The sequence below is a fragment of the Oncorhynchus mykiss genome, chromosome 22 (assembly GCF_057628025.1).
Source record: "Oncorhynchus mykiss isolate SJ-2025 chromosome 22, ASM5762802v1, whole genome shotgun sequence".
In the NCBI taxonomy this organism is placed as follows: domain Eukaryota; kingdom Metazoa; phylum Chordata; class Actinopteri; order Salmoniformes; family Salmonidae; genus Oncorhynchus; species Oncorhynchus mykiss.
In genome coordinates, this window is record NC_143043.1 from 46445490 (window position 1) to 46473090 (window position 27601).

General features: G+C 45.3%; 1 long non-coding RNA gene across 1 annotated transcript in view; it reads right to left on the bottom strand.

Moving 5' to 3' along the window:
• Positions 1–5291: 5291 nt before the first annotated feature.
• LOC149972870 (uncharacterized) overlaps positions 5292–27601 on the bottom strand; it is an 89186-nt gene continuing 66876 nt past the window's right edge. The window contains exons 4-5 of the long non-coding RNA XR_016490675.1: positions 8963–9132; positions 5292–6986 (exon numbers count right to left, since the gene is read on the bottom strand). This is a non-coding gene — a long non-coding RNA (uncharacterized LOC149972870). The remainder of the gene's footprint in view (positions 6987–8962; positions 9133–27601) is intronic.

A 27601-nucleotide genomic window follows, 5' to 3' on the forward strand; every position in this document is an offset into this window, starting at 1 on the left:
GGTGACAGACGTTAGGGTGCACCCAGTAGGTGATAGAGTTTATGGTGCACCCAGTAGGTGACAGACTTTATGGTGCACCCAGTAGGTGACAGACTTTAGGGTGAACCCAGTAGGTGACAGACTTTAGGGTGAACCCAGTAGGTGACAGACGTTAGGGTGAACCCAGTAGGTGACAGACTTTATGGTGCACCCAGTAGGTGACAGACTTTAGGGTGAACCCAGTAGCACCCAGTAGGTGATACAGTTTAGGGTTCACCCAGTAGGTGAAATGACTTTATGGTGCACCCAGTAGGTGACAGACTTTATGGTGAACCCAGTAGGTGACAGACTTTAGGGTGAACACAGTAGGTGACAGACGTTAGGGTGCACCCAGTAGGTGATAGAGTTTATGGTGCACCCAGTAGGTGACAGACTTTATGGTGCACCCAGTAGGTGACAGACTTTAGGGTGAACCCAGTAGGTGACAGACTTTAGGGTGAACCCAGTAGGTGACAGACTTTATGGTGAACCCAGTAGGTGACAGACGTTAGGGTGCACCCAGTAGGTGACAGACGTTAGGGTGCACCCAGTAGGTGATAGAGTTTAGGGTGCACCCAGTAGCACCCAATAGGTGATAGAGTTTAGGGTGCACCCAGTAGCACCCAGTAGGTGACAGACTTTAGGGTGAACCCAGTAGGTGACAGACTTTAGGGTGAACCCAGTAGGTGATAGGATAAAGGTCAAAGGCATTCAATAACACAATTAAGTGAATAAATGTGTTGGATCCATAATGTCTGTTTTTTTTGTATGGTAGTAAACTGTACTGTGGTGGGGGGAACACAGTAGTCAAACGTATGTTGAATTTCTCTTGACAGACATTGACCCTGAGCTGAAATAGTGATCCATTAATACCCAAGCGATGGTATGAGGAGGACAAAGAGGAGGAATGACATCCCTTCTTCATGGGGAAGAGAGAGTAAAGTCTAACATCCCTGTTTTCTCAGAGCAGTCAAAATCTCTGGACTGTTTCCTGTCTGGGTCATTCCCATCCCTCCATGTGGAGGAACACAGGAAGTAACTACCCTCTAGGTGCTCTGAATGTCAGAATGTGGTGAGGACATTGCTCGGGGGCCTGATTCATGTTATCATCACACTCCAAAGCTTCACACGTTCCCCTCGTTCATCTCCCACGCTGGAGCTAGGAGCCTTAAGGGCCAGTGACATCACCAGGAAAATTAACCTCTCTTCCTGCTTTACTGTGACTAGAGTACAGCCACTGGCTAAGTAGAGAAAGAGAGAGGAGAGGGGTGTGGTAGGTTCTGAGAAGTGGAAATCTAGGGGCTTAGAGAAACCAATCAACTCAATTTGATTGGTTGGAAATGCACATGCTTATGATGCACATGCTTGATGATTACTGTGTTGTCACTTCTCATGCTTGGTGATTACTGTGTTGTCACTTCTCATGCTTGGTGATTACTGTGTGTTGTTCCTTCTCATGCTTGATGATTACTGTGTTGTTCCTTCTCATGCTTGATGATTACTGTGTTGTCACTTCTCATGCTTGATGATTACTGTGTTGTCACTTCTCATGCTTGATGATTACTGTGTTGTCACTTCTCATGCTTGATGATTACTGTGTTGTCACTTCTCATGCTTGGTGATTACTGTGTTGTCACTTCTCATGCTTGGTGATTACTGTGTTGTCACTTCTCATGCTTGGTGATTACTGTGTGTTGTTCCTTCTCATGCTTGATGATTACTGTGTTGTCCCTTCTCATGCTTGATGATTACTGTGTTGTCCCTTTTCATGCCTGATGATTACTGTGTTGTCCCTTCTCATGCTTGATGATTACTGTGTTGTTCCTTCTCATGCTTGATGATTACTGTGTTGTCACTTCTCATGCTTGATGATTACTGTGTTGTCCCTTCTCAGCAAGACTTTAAAGGCTGACTGTTGTGATTTACAGTATAAAGTCAAATTAATTCCGAGATGGACTGTTCCAAATAAAGGCGTTTCTGCTGTCTTCTTGGAGTAATTGACGCAGAAGTACAAATGTTTGTTTTAAAAGACAACATCAGCATATGTTTACAAACAATGTGCAAACAAAGGGATTAAGTGACTCTGATAAATCAACTTGTTTTTGTATCTGGTGAGTCACAGGCCTGAGACTTGAAGTCATCTTTTGGATGGAACAACATTGTGCTTGAACACATCTTGGTTTGGTTACCCGCTCTGATGTAGGCATTAAAATCGGAAACACGCCAAATTTTTCCCTTAGCGTACGCCTTGGTGACTCCAAACATGGCATAACATTTATGTTTCCGAGATATCCTGGGATGTTGCGTCGCATGCAGACCCTCATAAGGAAGAGTACCTGACGGGATGTTACAGAGGCTGTATGAGTGACATAAAAACCAGCTGTTACATTCACCACTCCTAGCTAGCACAGAGCGGAGACATGGAGCTCTGTGATGTCATCCGGAACACTCTCATTCTCACTGTGTAATGGAAAGAATTCTGGCATCACTCGGCTTTTTACAGAAATATACAGTCATTTGACAGTGTGACTTGGAGAATTCACACATGCTCCAATTGGGGCCATTTTCTCAGCCCCACAAAATACAATTACCCACAGCACTTGTCACGCTTGTTGGATGATTCTGAAGTTGTCCGTTGACTGCACCTTCATAATCTCGAAATGAGGTACTCTTGTGGGCCTAATAACTTACATCATTAGAGGGAATGTTCTGTTTGGGGGGGGAGGGGGGGGGGGTTAAGCTATTGTAATGGGAAGAAAACGAGTGATGTAGAAATATGCCAAGTCATCCTCAATCAAAGGCACGTTGATAAACTGCAGATATTTACCCTTTGTCTATGGTGACATGATAATTAGGAATGACAGGCTACGCAGTTGTTCTACATTAAGAATGAAAGATCTCAGTGTTTCTTTGGGTATAAATATTAATAAAAATGTGTGCAATGGTAGATTGTCCTTATGTTACTTGGGGGGGGTTTACATCATGTGTGCAATGGTAGATTGTCCTTATGTTACTTGGGGGGGGTTTACATCATGTGTGCAATGGTAGATTGTCCTTATGTTACTTGGGGGGGGTTTACATCATGTGTGCAATGGTAGATTGTCCTTATGTTACTTGGGGGGGGGGGTTTACATCATGTGTGCAATGGTAGATTGTCCTTATGTTACTTGGGGGGGGGGGGGGTTTACATCATGTGTGCAATGGTAGATTGTCCTTATGTTACTTGGGGGGGGGGTTACATCATGTGTGCAATGGTAGATTGTCCTTATGTTACTTGGGGGGGGGGGGGGGGTTACATCATGTGTGCAATGGTAGATTATCCTTATGTTACTTGGGGGGGGTTTACATCATGTGTGCAATGGTAGATTGTCCTTATGTTACTTGGGGGGGGGTTACATCATGTGTGCAATGGTAGATTGTCCTTATGTTACATGGGGGGGGGGGGGGGGGGGTTTACATCATGTGTGCAATGGTAGATTGTCCTTATGTTACTTGGGGGGGGGGGGGGGTTTACATCATGTGTGCAATGGTAGATTGTCCTTATGTTACTTGGGGGGGGGGGGTTTACATCATGTGTGCAATGGTAGATTGTCCTTATGTTACTTGGGGGGGGTTTACATCATGTGTGCAATGGTAGATTGTCCTTATGTTACTTGGGGGGGGTTTACATCATGTGTGCAATGGTAGATTGTCCTTATGTTACTTGGGGGGGGGGGTTTACATCATGTGTGCAATGGTAGATTGTCCTTATGTTACATGGGGGGTTTACATCATGTGTGCAATGGTAGATTGTCCTTATGTTACATGGGGGGGGGGGGGGTTTACATCATGTGTGCAATGGTAGATTATCCTTATGTTACTTGGGGGGTGGGTTACATCATGTGTGCAATGGTAGATTGTCCTTATGTTACTTGGGGGGGGGGGGGGGGTTACATCATTTTGGACAGTTTACCATGAACAGCCTTACCATCAGAAACATAGAGGAAAAACAATACATGAATCTCCGGTACGTATACCTATACCAAATCTATATGGATTATAGGGTTAAATAAATAAACATCTAGGATTTTGTATTCTAGCATAAATCAAATCAAATCAAATGTATTTCTCTAGCCCTTCGTACATCAGCTGATATCTCAAAGTGCTGTACAGAAACCCAGCCTAAAACCCCAAACAGCAAGCAATGCAGGTGTAGAAGCACGGTGGCTAGGAAAAACTCTGTAGAAAGGCCAAAACCTAGGAAGAAACCTAGAGAGGAACCAGGCTATGAGGGGTGGCCAGTCCTCTTCTGGCTGTGCCGGGTGGAGATTATAACAGAACATGGCCAAGATGTTCAAATGTTCATAAATGACCAGCATGGTCAAATAATAATAATCACAGTAGTTGTCGAGGGTGCAGCAAGTCAGCACCTCAGGAGTAAATGTCAGTTGGCTTTTCATAGCCGATCATTAATAATATCTCTACCGCTCCTGCTGTCTCTAGAGAGTTGAAAACAGGTCTGGGACAGGTAGCACGTCCGGTGATCAGGTCAGGGTGCCATAGCCGCAGGCAGAACAGTTGAGACTGGAGCAGCAGCACGGCCAGGTGGACTGGGGACAGCAAGGAGTCATCATGCCAGGTAGTCCTGAGGCATGGTCCTAGGGCTCAGGTCCTCCGAGAGAGAGAAAAAAAGAGAGAAAGAGAGAATTAGAGAGAGCATACTTAAATTCACACAAGACAGGAAAAGTACTCCAGATATAACAAACTGACCCTAGCCCCTCAACACATAAACTACTGCAGCATAAATACTGGAGGCTGAGACAGGAGGGGTCAGGAGACACTGTGGCCCCATCCGATGATACCCCCGGACAGGGCCAAACAGGAACCCCACCCACTTTGCCAAAGCACAGCCCCCACACCAATAGAGGGATATCTTCAACCACCAACTTATCATCCTGAGACAAGGCCGAGTATAGCCCACAAAGATCTCCGCCACGGCACAACCCAAGGGGGGGCACCAACCCAGACAGGAAGATCACGACAGTGACTCAACCCACTCAAGTGAAGCACCCCTCCTAGGGACGGCATGAAAGAGCACCAGTAAGCCAGTGACTCAGCTCCTGTAAAAGGGTTAGAGGCAGAGAATCCCAGTGGAGAGAGGGGAACCGGCCAGGCAGAGACAGCAAGGGTGGTTCGTTGCTCCAGGGCTTTTCCGTTCACCTTCACACTCCTGGGCCAGACTACACTCAATCATATGACCCACTGAAGAGATGAGTCTTCAGTACAGACTTAAAGGTTGAGACCGAGTCTGCGTCTCTCACATTCCATAAAAATTGAGCTCTATAGGAGAAAGCCCTGCCTCCATCTGTTTGCTTAGAAATTCTAGGGACAATTAGGAGGCCTGAATCTAGTGACCGTAGCGTACGTGTAGGTATGTACGGCAGGACCAAATCAGAGAGATAGGTAGGAGCAAGCCCATGTAATGCTTTGTAGGTTAGCAGTAAAACCTTGAAATCAGCCCTTAACTTAACAGGAAGCCAGTGTAGGGAGGCTAGCACTGGAATAATATGATCAAATTTTTGGGTTCTAGTCAGGATTCTAGCAGCCGTATTTAGCACTAACTGAAGTTTATTTAGTGCTTTATCCGGGTAGCCGGAAAGTAGAGCATTGCAGTAGTCTAACCTAGAAGTAAAAAAAAAGCATGGATTAATTTTTCTGCATAATTTTTGGATAGAAAATTTCAGATTTTTGCAATGTTACGTAGATGGAATCTTGATATGTTTGTCAAAAGAAAGATCAGGGTCCAGAGTAATGCCGAGGTCCTTCACAGTTTTATTTGAGACGACTGTACAACCATCAAGATTAATTGTCAGATTCAACAGAAGATCTCTTTGTTTCTTGGGACCTAGAACAAGCATCTCTGTTTTGTCCGAGTTTAAAAGCTGAACGTTTGCAGCCATCCACTTCCTTATGTCTGAAACACAGGCTTCTAGCGAGGGCAATTTTGGGGCTTCACCATGTTTCATTGAAATGTACACGTGTGTGTCATCCGCAGTGAAAGTTAACATGATGTTTTCGAATGACATCCCCAAGAGGTAAATTAGATTTGCAATATGTAACAAAACCAGAATAGCATTACACAGAGATATATTACACAGTGATGGATGAGTAGATCAAGTAATGCAGAATACCTGTGGTTGCTTTGAATCAATAGCCGTGAATGATGGGGTTGTAGTCGGTTATCTATTAGCTAGAAAACAGGCCAATTCCACTGCAGATGCAGCAGCCATAATCTGTTTACCTTTGTACCACCCTGAGGCTCTGCAGTGCGGAACAGATGTTAGCAGATGTTATGAGCCAGGTTCCATGTGACATAAAAGAGTGACATTTTAGCTGCTAAAACCCAATCCACACAGGAACACTATAATGACATTGTGGATATGCAGAGACCTAGAACACCCTCTAGTTTGAACTCTTTTAATGATTCAACACCTTTATCCAGTGGGAATGCATTCTAGTCATACTGTAACTAACCATCCTCTTAAATGAACTCCTGCTCTCTCTGATGCATTACCTGTCTAAGGAGCAGGTTTTTTTGCGCTCAAGGCGACCTGGAGCATTACAGCAACTCTCTCTGGGTCAAATAATGAACAACCCTAAACTATGAAATAACCTGCTAGTCTCTTTACGAAGAGGACCTGAGAGAAAACAGCCGGCCTGTAAAGAGCAGCTATCGCCCCCTCCATTCCCCTTCCCGCCCTCTACTCTCATATCTTACTCTCTTCCTTTCTCTTCCTGCCTTCAAAACTCTCAACGTTCCCAAGAGCTGACACCTTTATTCCTGCGGTTTGTTTCCTTCTGCGGACTTACCTAACATGATCTTGGCAACGGACCACGGCCAATGATCCCTGGTGTGGGAGAGAGGTGGTGGGTGTACGCTACGTCTTCTCCACTCCTCTTCCACTTCTTCCACTTCTGCCCTGCTTAACCTTTCTGATCTCCCCATCCCGGATCCGGGTTCGTGAATACAGACTCAAGCTCATTACCATAACGCAACGTTAACTATTCATGAAAATCGCAAATCAAATGAAATAAATATGCTAGCTCTCAAGCTTAGCCTTTTGTTAACAACACTGTCATCTCAGATTTTCAAAATATGCTTCTCAACCATTGCAAAACAATCATTTGTGTAACAGTATTGATGGCTAACGTAGCATTTAGCATTAGCATTCAGCTGGCAACATTTACACAAAAAAACAGAAAAGCATTCAAAAAAATCATTTACCTTTGAAGAACTTCAGATGTTTTCATTGAGGAGACTCTCAGATAGCAAATGTTCAGTTTTTCCTGAAAGATTATTTGTTTAGGACAAATCGCTCCGTTTTCTGCGTCACGTTTAGCTATGAAAAAACCCCTGTATCCAGGATTGTGTAAATCTATCAGCAAGCTCATTAGCATAACACAACGTTAACTATTTATGAAAATCGCAAATGAAATGAAATAAATATGCCATCTCTCAAGCTTAGCCTTTTGTAAACAACACTGTCATCTCAGATTTTCAAAATATGCTTCTCAACCATAGGAAAACAATCATTTGTGTAAAAGTAGCTAGCTAGAGTTAGCATTTCGCGTTAGCATTTAGCGTTAGCATTAGCGTTAGCATCCAGCACGCAACATTAACAAAAACATAAAAGCCTTCAAATAAAATCATTTACCTTTGAAGAACTTCTGATGTTTTCAATGAGGATACTCTCAGTTAGATAGCAGATGCTCAGTTTTTCCAAAAAGATTCCTTGTGTATTAGAAATAGCTCCGTTTTATACATCACATTTGGCTACCAAAAAAAATCCATAAATTCAGTCCTCAAAACGCAAACTTTTTTCCAAATTAACTCCATAATATCGACTGAAAACATGGCAGACGTTGTTTAGAATCAATCCTCAAGGTGTTTTTCACATATCTCTTCATTGATACATCGTTCTTGGAAACATGCTTTCTCTCCTGAATCCCAGGAGAAAATGCCTGCACCTGAAGATTACGCACAAATTTAGACAAAGGACACCGGGCGGACCTCTGGAAAATGTAGTCTCTTATGGCCAATCTTCCAATGATATGCCTACAAATACGTCACAATGCTGCTAAGACCTTGGGCGAACGACAGAAAGTGTAGGCTCATTCGTTGCGCAATCACAGCCATATAAGGAGAGAATGGAAAACAGAGCTTCAGAAATTCTGCTAATTCCTGGGTGATGCATCATCTTGGTTTCGCCTGTAGAATGAGTTCTGGGGCACTTACAGACAAAATCTTTGCAGATTCTGAAACTTCAGAGTGTTTTCTTTCCAAAACTGTCAAGAATATGCATAGTCGAGCATCTTTTCGTGACAAAATATCGCGCTTAAAACGGGAACGTTTTTTATCCAAAAATGAAATAGCGCCCCTAGAGCTCTAAGAGGTTAAACTTACACACAAAATTATTAACGTTGACGTTTGGATGAGTTTACATATGTTATGTTTTTTCTCTTCTGTTTAGCAATTTCCGAACACATTCTTCAACATATAAAATGTAAATAATTGGGACTATTTGTTTGATTGGGCTAGCTTTCAGAGTGTAAAATTTGGTAAGGCAATACAGTGCTGCAATGTAAAAAGACAAACATCACATATTTGGGGGAAACCTTATTTGAGCTATTCTCTGGCAACAGAGAACAAATACATGTTTTTGCTATCTAGACTGGAGGTAAAGTGGTCTTTACAACGGAATTAAACATGTGCACCTCAGGAAACACCAATTTCTTGGCATATTGATGGAGAGTTTTATGAAAGGTCTCTTATTCCTAAATTATTTTCTATATCTTTCTGTGTAAATTCTGCCCTGCATTAGGCATCAGACGATGCTTGGAAACTACTTGGCCCGACAAGGTGGGGGATTGGCAACAGAGGCTTATGCTGGTTAATCAGTCTTACAAAAACGCAATCTCCGAACAGATGTTTCTCCTTCTTTTCTTTTTTTCCCTCGCTGGCAGCTGCAAAGCTGTTTTAGGATGAGTGAGGTTGGGAACAGGACACCACCTGTGCCTGCGATGTTTTCGCGCGCAGCCATACAGGACCCCGTGGCTGGGAGCATCTGAGCTAATCTGTTGGAGACAAGAGAAGCAGAGGCACAGTGTGTTATTTTCAGATTGCCCTCAGTCCAGGAGGTGCTTTGTGCTCTCCCTTAATTGAACAGCATGTCCAGGCAAGACAACATGAAGGGAGTTGGTTTCTGGTAATCCTTAGGAAATTCTGTAAGACCTACAATCTTAGAAAAAATGTCCTATCTAGAACGTTAAAGGGTGCTTCGGCTGTCCCAATAGGAGAACACTTTGAGGAACACTTTTTTGGTTTCAGGTAATGTAGAACCATCTGTGGAAAGGGTTCTACCTGGAACTGAAAATAGTTATTCTATGGGTACAGCCGAATAATGCTTTTTGAACCCTTTTTCCAAGAAGGCCACATGGAGAGGCGGACACTGTTTAGCAGAAATATACAAGAGGACTTCTCTATCAGTAAAGTGGCAGTTTCTCTCACAACAGCCACCTTACTATAAACTCTTAGAAAAAAGGGTTCCAAAGGGTTCTTTGGCTGTTCCCATAGAATAAACATTTTTGGTTCCAAGTAGAACCCTCTGTGGAAAGGGTTCTACATGGAACTCAAAAGAGTTATACCTGGAACCGAAAGGGTTCTACCTGAATCCAAAAAGGGTTCTTCAAAGTGTTCTCTTATGGGGACAGCCGAATAACCCTTTTAGGTTCTAGACAGCACCTTTTTTTCTAAGAGTGTACCACTCCAGTGCCTCTTAGCGTCACCCTCAGCTTAACCATTCATTATATAAAGGCCTATCTGTTGTTTGGCTCCGACAGTCATCTGGATATCATGAGCAGCTATTTGATCATGCTTGGCTAATCATTTAGCTCAGGCCATGGGGATATGGGCCTAATGCATTCAGTTTACAACTGACCAGGTATCCCCTTTCCCTTTAAAGCCTCTCTGTCGGTCTTTGACAAAACAAACTCTAGCTGCTCTGCTCTCTTTGCAGTTTGGCATTTATTGTCTGTGCCTGTTATATTCCAGGGACTAGAACCATTCAAACTGAACATCCAAACCTCTGCACTGATACTGTGTTGGTTGTTATATTCCAGGGACTAGAACCATTCCAACTGAACATCCAAACCTCTGGACTGATACTGTGTTGGTTGTTATATTCCAGGGACTAGAACCATTCCAACTGAACATCCAAACCTCTGGACTGATACTGTGTTGGTTGTTATATTCCAGGGACTAGAACCATTCCAACTGAACATCCAAACCTCTGGACTGATACTGTGTTGGTTGTTATATTCCAGGGACTAGAACCGTTCAAACTGAACATCCAAACCTCTGGACTGATACTGTGTTGGTTGTTATATTCCAGGGACTAGAACCATTCCAACTGAACATCCAAACCTCTGGACTGATACTGTGTTGGTTGTTATATTCCAGGGACTAGAACCATTCCAACTGAACATCCAAACCTCTGGACTGATACTGTGTTGGTTGTTATATTCCAGGGACTAGAACCATTCCAACTGAACATCCAAACCTCTGGACTGATACTGTGTTGGTTGTTATATTCCAGGGACTAGAACCATTCCAACTGAACATCCAAACCTCTGGACTGATACTGTGTTGGTTGTTATATTCCAGGGACTAGAACCATTCAAACTGAACATCCAAACCTCTGGACTGATACTGTGTTGGTTGTTATATTCCAGGGACTAGAACCGTTCAAACTGAACATCCAAACCTCTGGACTGATACTGTGTTGGTTGTTATCTAACTTCACAGGCTTTATTCAACATCCCAAATCCTTTGTAGTTTTTTTTCCCTCCTTAGCAACAGTTCATTGTTTAAGGGACTACTAACATCACCATACACAGTGGACCTGTAGAGTCCAGACCCAACCTCAAAATGAAGGACGTTAAAATGGTGAATTTCCTATAAAAGCAGTATTTAACAGCAATATTTTTTTAACGCCCAGAGATACTCTTGGAGTCTCAATAAAGGAAAGGATTCCGTCATCAAAAGATCTTTGATATGTTTTGTTAAACTAGAGGTGAACAGCAAATATCGGTTTTAGAGGCATTACTGACATTTCCTTGAAATTGGATAATTGTACCCTGCCTATGCAAAGCATTCAAAGGAGGCCACACAATTTGGCATGAAATATATATTTTTTTGGTGAGTATTAAATTATATGTTGTCGATGGAAGCATTTGTGCTATAATTTTGTGTCTCCCTTTCTTGAGACGTATAATTTTATACTGGATGTACTCTGTGCCAGCAAATGCATAATTTTACATTGTTGCTATGTGCTAGAGGATGGTGATTATCAATGTAGGATGATGGTTAGCTTAGCCTGAAGGTTGAACAAATATCACTTCTGTGAGAGTGCTCTTTTATAGGAAAATCCATTTCCCCCCCTTTTTTAACTAATTCACTCTTTGCTGATCTCACCACTGGTTGCGCTAATCATTGTTTTTTACATTTGTAAATAAAGTGTAGGTTAGATTTTGAACCTGTCTATTCTGATAGATACAGATGTGAATTAGACTGATAAACACTCAAAGATTGTTCCCGAGGCCTCCTACTGTGACCCAGGCATTAATTCAAGTTAAATAATCTTGACATGTTTCAACTCCACAACCACTGTATAAGGTGTGACAAAACCGTGTTCTGTAGTCAGAAGTCAATACGGAGGGCATAACACAAATCAACACAACACATTGTTTAATTTCCCTTTTATATTTGACTTTTAACAACATCCGTTCAGTTCATGTGGCATTCCAGATTTGTGGTATTTGGTGGAGTTATATCGACATACACTAAGTCTTGTTTGAAGCTTTTTTGTGCTTCAGAAATTGCAACGACAAAACAGTTACCTCACTGCATGGGGCCAGGGAAGGCATCTGCTCGCAGTGACACAATGTCATAATATGGGAGGGGGGAGGTGCCCGCTTTAGCTGCTAAGCTGCCAGGCTAACTCACCGGCTGTGACGTAACGAGCTACCAATGTCAATATGAAAAGATAGCAAAACCATTAAGGCACAGTACTAGATATGTACACACCTGACGCAGGTACCTGATTACAGGGAGGAGAGTACTGATAAACATGACAAGCAAGCATGTGTATACGCACACACACACACACACACACACACACACACACACACACACACACACACACACACACACACACACACACACCACAAATTGTTAGGATTCTCTGTAATCAGATTACACTAAGCATCCTAAATACACAGCGTTATACATTTTTTTTGAAATATAAATATATCACATCTTTCAAAAAGCATTTATCCCTGGAATTACAAACTAATCTGAGGATGTGTGTGTGTGTGTGTGTGTGTGTGTGTGTGTGTGTGTGTGTGTGTGTGTGTGTGTGTGAGAGAGACGTGGGGGGGATCTATACAGTGAGTATGTGGGGTATTAACCCCATTTCTGTAAAGGATCATACAGACATATTTTATTATGATTTTGACCAGTTTGAACTTACAAACCCTGTTCGTCTGGACAAAATTAGAAGCACCGTAATAACAGATGGATGCAAGATTTAGCTGTTGTCAGGCAAATTTAGAAGAGACTGTTTTTAAAATCTGTAGTATTACCAGTTGCATTTGCTCTATATTGGGTCCATTCAAGCTTAATTTCCTTTATAAAGCATTTGTAAAATTGTTCCTCTGCTGTTCTTTACTTAAATCATAGGGTAGCTGAATTTACTCTTTAATTATAGGTCTATTTTCCCCTCACCAGTCAATTGTTCCATTCGATCACAAATTCCTGTGGGATGCCTATATCGACATAGGTAACATAAAAGATTAATAAAACATTATCAAACATCAACAACGTCAACCATATCCACCATGTTACACAACTTGTGTTGTCGACAAAACATATATCATTCGGTTAGCTCAGTGAAATATCCCTATATGGGGTACCGTTGAGGTATAACTAACGGCATAGCATGGTGCCAAGCCACAGGTTTGCTCCTGGGATGGAGGATCCAGGAGAGAGGGAGGCTGAGCTGAGCTGTGAGCCAGTCACACCCATGCTCTTAGGCCCTGTGGTCGGGTGGAGTGGGCTGAAGCCCTGCGTGACAAAGCAACAGCAGAAACCTTTTGGTTAGTTACAGAGGCAAGAAAAGAGACTCCGGGTAAATAAACACTGTACTATGGAGAGAGACCTCATCCAAGGAAATATATATTAAGGATCGTATTTCTGAAAGAGCTGTGTCGAAATGAAAATACCCTTGATATAGAATCCAGTAGTATATACTTTTATACTTTCATGGCTGAGACTATTTTCTATTTTGACATTGTATCAGGTTTCAGGTATGACCCAGATGCAGACAGTGTCGAAGAAACCAACATTTATTTCTGGAACAGGAGACAAAGGGCTGTGAGTCATGGGTTTAACTCTAGACACATGAAAGGTGGGACGTATGCGGAGGGTACAGGGCAACAGAAGATGAACACCAGAGGGGCTAAAGACTTTGGAGATGGGAAAAGGGCCGATAAACCAGGGGGAGAGTTTGTGGGATGCCACCCGGAGGGGCAGATCCCAGGTGGACAGCCATACCTTCTGCCCAAGATGATACCGGGAGCCGGGGTCCGGTGGTGATCCGCTTGTCGTCGATACCTGGAGGTGGTCTTGAGGAGAGCCTGCCGGGGTGCTGTAGCCCCGGATAAAAAGGCGATAAAAGTTGGCAAATCCCAGGAAACGTTGCAGCTGTACTCTGGACGTAGGCTGGGGCCAATCCACCACCGCTCTCACCTTCCCAGGATCCATCTGTACACTCCCTGCAGCGATGATGTAACCTAGAAAGGGGATGGTGGAGCGATGGAATTCACACTTCTCTGCTTTTACAAAAAGCTGGTTCTCCAGGTGGCGTTGGAGAACCTGTCGGACATGGAGCACATGTTCTTGGGTGGAGAGGGAGAAGACGAGGATGTCAACGAGGTAGATTAAGACGAACCGGTTCAACATCCCACGGATTAGTCCGTTAGTCCCATCTGACCAGCGTACCTTCTTCCATATGTTTGGGGAGTCTCCCACATGCCTTTTGGTGAACACCATTTTTTTTTCTTTAACAATGGCTTTTTCTTCCCACTATTCCATAAAGCCCAGCTCCTTGGAGTGTACGGTGGTCCTATGGACAGATACTCCAATCTCCGCTGTGGAGCTTTGCAGCTCCTTCAGGGTTATCTTTGGTCTCTTTGTTGTCTCTCTGATTAATGCCCTCCTTGCTTGGTCCATGGGTTTTGGTGGGCGGCCCTCTCTTTGCAGGTTTGTTGCGGTGCCATATTCTTTCCATTTTTTAAATAATGTATTTAATGGTAATCCGTGGGATGTTCAATGTTTCAGATATTGTTTTTATAACCCAACCCTGATCTGTGCTTCTCTACAACTTTGTCCCTGACCTGTTTGGAGTGCTCCTTGGTCTTCATGGTGCCGCTTGCTTGGTGATGCCCCTTGCTTAGTGGTGTTGCAGACTCTGGGGCCTTTCAGAACAGGTGTAGATATACTGAGATCATGTGACAATTAGATTGCACACAAGGGGACTTTATTGAACTAATTATTGACATCTGAAGGTAATTGGTTGCACCAGATCTTATTTAGGGGCTTTATAGGAAAGTGGGTGAATACATATTGTAATGCTCCGGGTGTCGTGGGTGTGGAGTCAAATGCAGGAGACAGAGAGTTCAATGCTGCGCGTCTTTTAATCGCACCAATGCACCACAGGGTGCTCACAAAAACGTTACGTTCCCAAAACACAGGGAATCAAAATGTACAATGGGAAACAATCCCGACCGGACACTAACACGTGCCTATACCACAGAGCCGAAGGTTTACATAGAAATAATCCCGCACAACAACCAGGCGGGCCGGCTGTCTAATAAAGACAAACTAATTAAACATTCACAGGTGCTACCACTCAACATACAAGGAGGGGAAGGAAAAACAATCAGTGGCAGCTAATAGGCCGGTGACGACGACCGCCGAGCGCCACCTGCCCGGGAAAGGGAAACACCCTCGGTCGGACTCGTGACAGTACCCCCCCCCTGACGCGTGGCTCCCGCAGCGCGCCGACACCGGCCTCGAGGTCGCCCCGGAGGACGAGGCGCAGGGCGATCCGGATGGAGGCGATGGAAATCCCTCAACATGGAGGGATCCAAGATGTCCCCCACCGGTACCCAGCACCTCTCCTCCGGACCGTACCCCTCCCAGTCCACGAGGTACTGCAGGCCCCTCACCCGGCGTCTTGAGTCCAGAATGGCCCGGATCGTGTACGCCGGGGACCCCTCGATGTCCAGCGGGGGGGGGGAGGGACCTCCGGTACCTCACTGTCCTGCAGGGGACCAGCTACCACCGGCCTGAGGAGAGACACATGAAACGAGGGGTTAATACGATAATAGGAAGGGAGTTGTAATCGATAACACACCTCGTTTATCCTCCTCAGGACTTTAAAGGGCCCTACACACTGCGGACCCAGCTTCCGGCAGGGCAAGCGGAGAGGTAGGTTTCGGGTCGAGAGCCAGACCCTGTCCCCCGGTACAAACACGGGGGCCTCACTGCGGTGGCGGTCAGCACTCCTCTTCTGCCGTCCACTCGCTTGTCGTAGAGATTCCTGGACGGCCCTCCAGGTCTCCTTGGAGCGCTGTACCCATTCCTCCACCGCAGGAGCCTCGGTCTGGCTCGGATGCCATGGTGCCAGGACCGGCTGGTGCCCCAACACACACTGAAAAGGGGACACGTTAGTAGAGGAGTGGCGTAGTGAGTTCTGAGCCATTTCAGCCCAGGGAATGTATCGTGCCCACTCCCCTGGCCGATCCTGGCAATACGACCGCAGAAACCTACCCACCTCCTGGTTCACTCTCTCCACCTGCCCATTACTCTCGGGGTGATAACCGGAGGTCAGGCTGACAGAGACCCCCAAACGTTCCATGAACGCTCTCCATACCCGGGACGTGAATTGGGGGCCCCGATCAGAAACGATGTCCTCCGGCACCCCGTAGTGCCGGAAGACATGGGTGAATAGCGCCTCCGCAGTCTGTAGGGCTGTAGGGATACCGGGCAACGGGAGGAGACGGCAGGACTTAGAGAACCGATCCACAATTACCAGAACCGTGGTGTTCCCCTGAGACGGCGGGAGATCGGTTAGGAAATCTATGGACAGATGTGACCATGGCCGCTGTGGAACAGGGACGGGTTGTAGCTTCCCTCTAGGAAGGTGCCTAGGAGCCTTACTCTGAGCGCACACTGAACAGGAGGAGACATAACCCTTAACGTCCTTAGCCAACGTAGGCCACCAATACCTCCCCTGAAGGCTCCCCACTGTCCTCGTCACCCCAGGGTGACCCGAGGAGGGTAGGACGTGAGCCCACCGAATCAGTTTGTCCCGAACACCAAGCGGCACGTACCTTCGCCCCGCTGGACACTGAGGAGGCGCGGGTTCAGCCCGTAACGCCCGCTCGATGTCCGAGTCCACCTCCCATACCACTGGGGCTACCAGCTTCGAGGCGGGAAGGATGGGAGTAGGTTCGGTGGACCCATCCTCCGTGTCATAAAGGCGGGACAGTGCGTCAGCCTTCACGTTCTGGGAGCCCGGTCTATAAGACAAAGTAAATCGGAACCGGGTGAAGAACATGGCCCACCTTGCCTGACGTGGGTTAAGTCTCCTAGCTGCCCGAATATACTCCAGATTCTGGTGGTTGGTCCAGATGAGAAAGGGGTGTTTAGCCCCCTCAAGCCAGTGTCTCCACACCTTCAGAGCTCTAACCACCGCTAGCAACTCCCGATCCCCCACATCATAGTTACGCTCCGCTGGGCTGAGCTTCCTTGAGAAGAAAGCGCAGGGTCGGAGTTTTGGTGGCGTACCCGAGCGCTGTGATAGCACGGCACCCACCCCAGCCCCGGACGCGTCCACCTCCACTATGAATGCTAGAGAGGGGTCCGGATGCGCCAACACGGGCGCATCAGTAAACAGCGCCTTCAACTTGTTGAATGCTCCGTCCGCCTCTGCTGACCACTGCAAACGCACCGGCCCCCCTTCAGCAGTGAGGTGATGGGAGCCGCTACCTGGCCAAAACCCCGGATAAACCTAGTAGTAGTTGGTAGTAGTTGGCAAAACCCAGAAAACGCTGCACCTCCTTTACCGTGGTCGGAGTCGGCCAATTACGCACGGCCCTAATGCGGTCACCCTCCATCACTACCCCCGAGGTGGAAATGCGATATCCCAGAAAAGAGACGGCTCGTTTAGAGAACACGCATTTCTCAGCCTTGACGTATAGGTCATGCTCCAGCAGTCTACCAAGCACCTTGCGCACCAGAGACACATGCGCGGTGTGAGTGGCCGAGTAGATCAGAATGTCATCGATATAAGCCACCACTCCCTGCCCGCACAGGTCCCTGAGAATCTCGTCTACAAAGGATTGGAAAACGGCTGGAGCATTCTTTAACCCATACGGCATGACGAGGTACTCATAGTGGCCTGATGTAGTACTAAATGCGGTTTTCCACTCGTCTCCCTTCCGAATACGCACCAAACTATACGCGCTCCTGAGATCCAGTTTTGTGAAGAACTGCGCTCCGTGGAACGATTCCACCGCCGTAGCGATGAGAGGTAGAGGGTAACTATACCCCACTGTGATGGCGTTTAGACCTCTATAATCGATACACGGACGCAAGCCTCCCTCCTTTTTCCTCACAAAAAAGAAACTTGAGGAGACGGGTGAAATGGAGGACCGAATGTACCCCTGTCCCAGCGCCTCCGTGACATATGTCTCCATTGCCAACGTCTCCTCCTGGGACAGCGGGTACACGTGACTCTTGGGAAGCGCAGCGTCTACCTGGAGATCTATTGTACAATCCCTTCCCGGTCGATAAGGTGGTAATTTAGTCGCTTTCACTTTACTGAAAGCGATTGCCAAATCGGCATACTCGGGGGGAATGCACACCGTGGAACCCTGGTCTGGACTCTCCACCGACGTGGCACCGATGGAAACTCCCAAACACCTTCCAGAACACTCCTCTGACCACCCCTGGAGAACCCCCTGTTTCCACGAAATTTTAGGATTGTGCCGGGCCAGCCAGGGAGTCCCCAGCACCACTGGAAACGCAGGCGAGTCAATAATAAAGAAACTGATACGCTCCCTATGATTCCCCTGCGTCACCATGTCCAGTGGGACCGTGGTCTCCCTGACCATCCCTGACCCTAATGGCCGGCTATCTAGGGAGTGCACGGGGAAAGGAGAATCTATCGGCACCAGCGGAACCCCTAACTTAAGGGCGAGTCCGCGATCCATAAAGTTCCCAGCTGCGCCTGAATCGACGAGCGCCCTATGCTGGGAAGAGGGAAAAAAGCGAAGGAAAAAAGTTAAGACAAACATGTGGCCAACAGGGGGTTCTGGGTGAGTTTGATGCTGACTCACCTGGGGTGACCGAGAAGCGTTCCGCCTGCCATCTCTACTCCCAGACGGACCCCCCCAGCACCGATCAGACGTGTGTCCTCTCCGACCACAGTTGGTGCAGGGAAGGCCTCCTCCTCCGGTACCCCTCGGCGCAGCCCCTCCCAACTCCATCGGAATGGGAGCGGAGGGGCTGGGTGGTGGAACGCACAGGACCCTCTCTGAACGCCCGCGGGCAGCCAGCAGATTATCCAGTCGAATGGACATGTCAATCAGCTGATCCAGTGACAGAGTGGTGTCCCGACACGCTAACTCCCGGCGGACATCCTCTCGGAGACTACACCTGTAGTGGTCCATGAGGGCCCTGTCGTTCCACCCAGATCCGGCTGCCAAGGTCCGGAACTCCAGCGCGTAATCCTGGGCGCTCCTCCTCTCCTGCCTGAGGTGAAATAGTCGTTCTCCCGCCGCTCGGCCGTCTAGAGGGTGATCAAACACGGCGCGGAAGCGACGGGAAAACTCTGGGTAGTGCTCCCGCGCTGAGTCTGGACCATTCCAGACCGCGTTCGCCCATTCCAGGGCACGACCCGTGAGGCAGGAGATGAGGACACTCACCCTCTCCTCTCCTGAGGGAGTGGGTCTGATGGTGGCCAGGTATAGCTCCAGCTGGAGCAGAAACCCCTGGCAACCCGCCGCCGCTCCATCGTAAGCCCTCGGTAGCGTCAGACGGAGGGTGCTGGAGTCGGGAGATGGGGAGTCCGGAACCGTGGGTGCCGAAGGTGGAGAGAGGAGCCCACTCCTCTCCCATCTGTCCATTTTCTCCATCACTTGATCCATCGCGGATCCGATCCGATGAAGGACGGTGGTGTGGTGGAGAACCCGTTCCTCCATCGATGGGAGAGGGTTGGCTGCTGCTCCTGCTGACTCCATCAATTTGATAGGTGCGGGATTCTGTAATGCTCCGGGTGTCGTGGGTGTGGAGTCAAATGCAGGAGACAGAGAGTTCAATGCTGCGCGTCTTTTAATCGCACCAATGCACCACAGGGTGCTCACAAAAACGTTACGTTCCCAAAACACAGGGAATCAAAATGTACAATGGGAAACAATCCCGACCGGACACTAACACGTGCCTATACCACAGAGCCGAAGGTTTACATAGAAATAATCCCGCACAACAACCAGGCGGGCCGGCTGTCTAATAAAGACAAACTAATTAAACATTCATAGGTGCTACCACTCAACATACAAGGAGGGGAAGGAAAAACAATCAGTGGCAGCTAATAGGCCGGTGACGACGACCGCCGAGCGCCACCTGCCCGGGAAAGGGAAACACCCTCGGTCGGACTCGTGACACATATGCACCCACCACTTTTCCCTTTTCAATTTTAATAATATATGTTTAAACAAGTTATTTTTTTAATTTCACTTCACCAATTTGGACTATTTTGTGTATGTCCATTACATGAAATACAAAATAAAAATCTATTTAAATTACAGGTTGTAAATCAACAAAATAGGAAAAAAATGCCAAGGGGGTGAATACTTTTCCAAGGCACAGTAGGTTGATAGGGGTTGTATTGTGGCTGACCTGGCCTATAGAATGCCCATCCAGTGCTCTAACGACCATGGGAATGTAGTGGGGCTGAGTGGGGATATCCAGCTTGGAAGCCAGGTTAGCGTCAATAAAGTTATCATCTGCCCCAGAATCGATGAGTATCCGGAGATTTCGATTGGTTCCCCCACAGCAACATGACATGAAAAGGGATGCGAGAAAGGGGAGAACAAAAATTATCCATATGGATGACCAGAGTACTCGCTCCTACCGGTGAGCCTGGTCTTTTAGTGGTCAGGTGGAGACGAAATGACCAGTAGTCCCGCAATACAGGCAGCTCTTAGTGTGAAGCCTGTATAGCCGTTCAGCTGGAGACAGCCTAGCTCTGCATCATTGCATAGGCTCAGGAAGAGGTGATTCGGCAGTCTTCGGAGGCTCTCGGCGGATCTCGGATAGCCTTGGGTTCCCTCGGCAATGGAGCCATCGGGGACTTCCAGGATACCTCAGAGGCAAGGTGGAATTGAATCTCCTCTCCTTCCTTTGTTCCCGTAGTCACCTATCAATCCAAATGGTCAAGGCGATGAACGAGTCGAATTCATCTGTAGTTCCAGGGATGCAAGCTCGTCCTTTGCTTCCTCCAATACTGTCCAACAGCGCTCCTGGGTTCAAGCACTCTCAGCTGCCATCTTGCGGAAATCGAGAGCGTAGTCTGCCACACTACAGGAGTCTTGTCATAGCTGGAGCAGCTTGCGAGCAGCCTCTCTCCCGGACAACGTAGAATCAAACACAGTCCGAACCTCCTACACAAACTCTTCCAGACTGAGGCAGATGGCGGATTGTTGCTCCCACACCCCCGTGGCCCGGGCGAGTGCCCTCCCGGATATCAGCGTCATGATGTATGCTATCCTAGAGTGGTCCAAGGGGAATGAAGAAGGCTGCAGTTCGAAAAATATGCGCACCGGGAGAGAAAAGCCCGGCAGGTTCCTGAATCTCCAGGGTAGCGCTCCGGAGGAGGAAAGCGGGGTTCTCGGGACATTGGGGCAGGCTGGGAGATCACCGTTGTGGTAAGCTGCCTAACAGGTAACCCACGGAATTGCTCCAGCAATGTGTTAAATGGTCGGTCATGGTGTTCGACCAAGGTCTGGAACCCACCAATGAGACCACGAAGCAACTCATAGTGCCTTCCAATGGTGGCTCCTTGGGAGGAAAGGGTTTTGCAGAGCTGGTCCGAGTCTGCTGCGTCAGTCATGGCCAGTTCGTACTATCAGGTTTCAGGTATGACCCAATTGCAGACAGTGTCTGAGAAACAAAAGTTTATTTCTAGTACAGGGTCAGGCAAACGACAGGTCAAAGGCAGGCAGAGGTCAATAATCCAGAAAGGGGGCAAAAGGTCCAGAACGGCAGACAGTCTCAGGGTCACGGCAGGCAGGGGTCAATAATCCAGTGAGATGGGACAAGGTTTAGAATGGCAGGCAGGCTCAGGGTCAGGGCAGGCAGAAAGGTCAAAACAGGGAATGATTAGAAAACAGGAACAAGAACAGACAAGAGCAGGGAAACAAATGCTGGTAGGTTTAACAAAACAAAATGAACTGGCAACAGACGAACAGAGAACACAGGTATAAATACACAGGGGATCATGGGGAAGATGGGCGACACATGGAGGCAGGTGGAGAAAAGCACAAAGACAGGTGAAGCAGATCAGGGTGTGACACATTGAGGGAATTACAATTTCATCTTCAAGAATGTTTAGTTTCATCATAGTTTGGGCTTGTAAGAATTTTGAAAAACCTTGTATATGGAATCAGAAGCAATAATGTGGCTTCATATCTTGTTGTGGTTTTGATAGATTTGATCATAAATAGTGAAAATAGACCATTTATAACACATTAGCAACACATTTATAACATTGAGGGATTGTGAGCCTTTTCACCACAAGAATGTTGGAGACCCTCACCAAACTTGATAGAATGCACTGACCAAATCTGAAGTATTTTTTTACCAATGTGTTTTTTGTTTTGAAAGGTTCTCATCTGACATATAATTTGGACTGTGGTCTGTTTGAATATTGCCCTGCGGCTTGGCTGACATTTAGCAAACCTATGTGGAGTTGACATAACTTGTTTGTGGTTTACCTTACTCCAAAGGAGTGTATTCACACAGAGCATTTTTATGACTTAATGCTATGAGAGTTGGTTCCACGTTCACATATCACACAGCAGAACTTTCCAATCTGGACTCTGGACTCTGCCTTATTAAACGTTGGCACGTCTTTATTTCGTAATGGACAATGGAAATGGTCCCTCTACATTTGGACTCTAAGACAACTGTCAAATTTTTCTTGACTCACTAAGTTCCTATAGGGCTACATTAGACTTACTTGGTTGCCATTGTATTAGTCGACTTGAGTCTTTGTCTGCTACTTACCCGACCCACCGGCTAAAAGGTTAAAACTATATACAGGATCTGAATAATTGGGCTTGAGTCAATTTATATGCCATACACATTAAGTACCAGCAACTCTCTGTCATGGTTCTGGAGTCATTGATGTACACACATATGAGAGCAGAGTACATCTGAAATACTTCTTATTTCTGGTAATTATCTAAATGAAGTAGAGTTAGTTGTTCTTGTTTATTGAAATAAAACCAGTGTTGTCTTGTTTATTGATATAAAACCAGTGTTGTCTTGTTTATTGAACTAAATCCAGTGTTGTCTTGTTTATTGATATTAACCACTGTTGCGTTATTTATGGCTATGTTTTTACCATCTGTTATTACTCAAAGGGAAGACTGGGAAATGTTTTTGGCACTGCTCCCTCCCCTCCCACCCTATGCAGTGCAACACAGACGCCGGAGTTCAGCGCTTGGGAAATACTGGATTCCCGAGGGGATATAACTTCAGTCCCACTCAACAGCTCCATTAACAATAATAAAGTACCTCTGCCTTAAGGTAACATTCTCAATTTAGCATTTGTGTCTATAAATTGTATTCCTTGCTTCCGAACTCACCCGGACAGTCTTTGTGTAAGGGGAATACACTGACTCCCATGGGACCAATATCCCCCTTTTAATTAAATTCATTAAACTACCTCAAGGACAGACAGAACATTGATATGACCTCATGGACTACTATCTCACCAACTGCCAGGAAATCATGCTTTTCTGTTTCCATGCTCTGTGTGGCAGTAGAGTTTGTCATTTATCATCCTCAATCAATTGGGAGGATGGTAATAATTTCATACCTGTTGCCACCTTAGAGAGAAAAGTGACTATATCAACAACACATGCTTAAACACGATAAATGAGTGATGGATATTTTTTTAAGCAATGGATAATGTATTTGATGTGGTTTACTGTGTTACAGCCCTACAATAACCCTAATGATTTACCCATCCAGAAGTAACCATTAGGTTTTTAACGTATTGTGGAAATGTGTCTAGTTTGTAATCAACAGCAGATTACATTTCTTTGATGTGAACAAAACACCTTAAAATAATTACATTGTGTTAACTTCTACATGATCGGTGTCCCTTCCACAGGACGGTTGAGCTAATGTAGGCAAATGCGATTAGCATGAGGTTGTAAGTAACAAGAACATTTCCCAGGACATAGACATATCTGATATTGGCAGAAAGCTTAAATTATTGTTATTCTAACTGCACTGTCCAATTACCAGTAGCTATTACAGTGAAAGAATACGGTTGTTATTTTCTTTATTAATTTTCGCCATATCTATTGTGTTATATTCTTCTATATTACTTTCACATTTCCACAAACTTCAAAGTGTTTCCTTTCAAATGGTACCAAGAATATGCATATCCGGATGCTACACTACAGGACTGTTTTGCACAGACTGGAATATGTTCCGGGATTCATCCAATGGTATTGAGGAGTATACCACCTCATTCATTGGCTTCATCAGTAAGTGCATCGATGACGTCGTCCCCACAGTGACTGTACATACATATCGCAACCAGAAGTCATGGATTACAGGCAACATCTGCATCGAGCTAAAGGCTAGAGCTGCCGCTTTCATGGAGCGGGAGACTAAGCCGGACACTTATCAGAAATCCCGCTATGCCCTCAGACGAACCATCAAACAAGCAAAGCGTCAATACAGGATTAAGATTGAATCCCATTACACCGGCTCTGTCGCTCGTCAGATGTGGCAGGGCTAGAACAACAGATCTACAGATGACGCAATCTCAATCGCACTCCACACTGCCCTTTCTCACCTGGACAAAAGGAACACCTATGTGAGAATGTTGTTAACTTCTTGGTGACAGGGGGCAGTATTTTCACATCCGGATGAACTGCATGCCCAAATTCAACTGCCTGCTACTCATCCCCAGAAGATAAGATATGGATATTACTAGTATATTTGGATAGAAAACACTCTGAAGTTTCAAAAACTGTTTGAATCATGTCTGTGAGTATAACAGAACTTATTTAGCAGGCAAACCCAGAGGACAAAGCATTCAGAATAAAAAATTTTTGAGGTCACACTCTTTCCAATTAGTTTTCATTGGGAATCCAGATTTCTAAGGGACCTTCCTGCAGTTCCTACCACTTCCACTGGATGTCAAAGGTCTTTAGAAATTGGTTAAGGTTTTTCCTTTTTTCCTTTGTGTAATGAAGAAGTATCTTGAACGAGGGTAACTTGAAGCTACAGTTTGTTTTCCCGCTGCATTGAACACAGATCATCCCGTCTTCAATTGAATCGATTATTTACGTAAAAAATTACCCAAAGTTGTATTACAAAAGTAGTTTGAAATGTTTTGGCAAAGTTTACAGGTAACTTTTGAGATATTTTGTAGTCACGTTGCGCAAGTTAGAACCAGCGTTTTTCTGGATCAAACGCACCAAATAAATGGACATTTTGGATATATATCGATGGAATAAATCCAAAAGAAGCTCGTCAAAGGTAAGGCATGAATTATATTTTTATTTCTGCATTTTGTGTCGTGCCTGCAGGGTTGAAAAATGCTACTCTCTCTTTGTTTACTGGGGTGCTGTCCTCAGATAATAGCATCGTTTGCTTTTGCCGAAAAGCCTTTTTGAAATCTGACATGTTGGCTGGATTCACAACAAGTGTAGCTTTAATTTGCTATCTTGCATGTGTGATTTAATGAAACTTTGATTTTTATAGTAATTTATATTAATTTGGTGCTCTGCATTCTCCCTGGCTTTTGGCCAGGTGGGACGCTAGTGTCCCACATATCCGGGAGAGGTTAATTGACTACAGCTCAGCGTTCAACACCATAGTGCCCACGGAGCTCATCACTAAGCTAAGGACTTTGGGACTAAAGTGCCGCCCCCAGGTGGTGAGATCCTTAACACTGATCCTTAACACTGGGGCCCCTCAGGGGTGTGTACTTAGTCCCCTCCTTTATTCCCTGATCACCCATGACTGTGTGGCCAAACATGACTCCAACACCATTAAGTTTGCTGACGACACAACAGTGGTTGGCCTGATCACCGACAACGATGAGGCGGCCTGCAGGGAGGAGGTCAGAGAACTGGCAGTGTGGTGCCAGGACAACAACCTCTCCCTCAATGTGAGCAAGACAAAGGAGCTGATTGTGGACTACAGGAAAAGGTGGGCCAAACAGGCCCCCATTAACATCCACTGGGCTGTATTGGAGCGGGTCAAGAGTATGAAGTTCCTTGGTGTCCACATCACCAACAAACTATAATGGTCCAAACATATCAAGGCAGTTGTGAGTAGGGCACGACAAAACTTTTTCCCCCTCAGGAGACTGAAAAGATTTGGCATGGGCCCCCAGATCCTCAAAATGTTCTACAGCTGCACCTTCGAGAGCATCCTGACCGTTTGCATCACCGCTTGGTAAGCACTACTGACAATGCACTACTGACAATGCACTACTGACAACTAGTTTGACTGCTGTGTCAACTTGAGATGCCATGGCAATATTCTTTGACAGGAAGTTTATTTTCTCAGGCCTAGTGGAATATTAATAACCAAGTTGTGAGTATTTCCAAGTTTCATTGAACTATGTTCAACATTCAAACCCACGCTGCGAACCGGACACACACTCGGGATATAATGTAAGCAATAGATAAATTGCTTACGTTATTTGTGCAGCGTGTCATAACTAGCTGTCTTTTAAAACTCTTGATGTAAATTGCCATTGATGGGAGAGCAGATAATGCCAAGTATCTGCCATACTCTACAGAGGCTAACATAGGAAGATTTCTCACTGCCAACTGATGAATTCCACTACAGTGCTGATTGTAATGAAAGTCTTCACTCAGTTGGACTGATGATTAAAATATTTTGTCTTAACAACACTGTCATCTCAGATTTTCAAAATATGCTTTTGAACCATAGCTAAACAAGCATTTGTGTAACAGTATTGATAGCCTAGCATAGGATTAAACCTGGCATTCAGCAGGCAACATTTTCACAAAAACAAGAAAAGCATTCAAATAAAATCATTTACTTTTGAAGAACTTCAGATGTTTTCAATGAGGAGACTCTCAGTTAGATAGCAAATGTTCAGTTTTTACAAAAATATTATTTGTGTAGACAAATCGCTCCGTTTTCTTCATCACGTTTGGGTAAAAAAAACAACGAAAATTAAGTCATTAAAACGCAAACTTTTTTCCAAATTAACTCCATAATATCGACAGAAACATGGCAAACGAGAAAAACAGAGTTTTTTATTTCCAAAGCTGTCAATTACATGCATAGTCGAGCATCTTTTCGTGACAAAATATCTTGTTTAAAACGGGAACGTTTTTTATCCAAAAATTAAAAGAGAGCCCCCTATCTTGAAGAAGTTAAGGAAAAGCACCTTTAGTAAATCCGTTTTCTCTGTGAGAGCTTCCCATGTCTGGAATACACTGCCATCAGACACACATAACTGCACCACATATCACACTTTCAAAAAATGCTTGAAGACATGGCTAAAGGTCAATCAGATTTGTGAACATGGTCCCTAGCTGTGTGTTGCTGCTTTCCATGTTGTCTGTAGCTTGTGAGGTGTGGAAACACTTTGTTGCTTTTATGAATTTTGTCTGGCTGCTTTTTGTTCTATGTTGCTATGGCTGTATGCTACGTCTTGCTTGTCCTATGTTGCTATTGACTAAATATGAATTGTTTTTAATAACCTGCCCAGGGATGACGGTTGAAAATTAGCTGGCTGGCTAAAACCGGCACTTTTACTGAAATGTTGATTAAGGTGCATTATCCCTGTAAAAAATAAAATAATAATAATAATTTAAAAAAATTAAAAAGAGAGCGTGATCACACAGTTGTCCGGAACATGAAAGTTAAATATTTCTAATAATTTATTTTGAATTTTGCGCTCTGCAATTTCACAGGATGTTGTCAAAATGTTCCGCTAGCGGAACCCCTAGCCGTAACAGGATTTATAAACCTCTTAAAACTATGGGGGCGCTATTTCATTATTGGATAAAAAACGTGCCCGTTTTAAGCGCAATATTTTGTCACGAAAAGATGCTCGACTATGCATATAATTGACAGCTTTGGAAAGAAAACAGTCTGACGTTTCCAAATCTGCAAAGATAT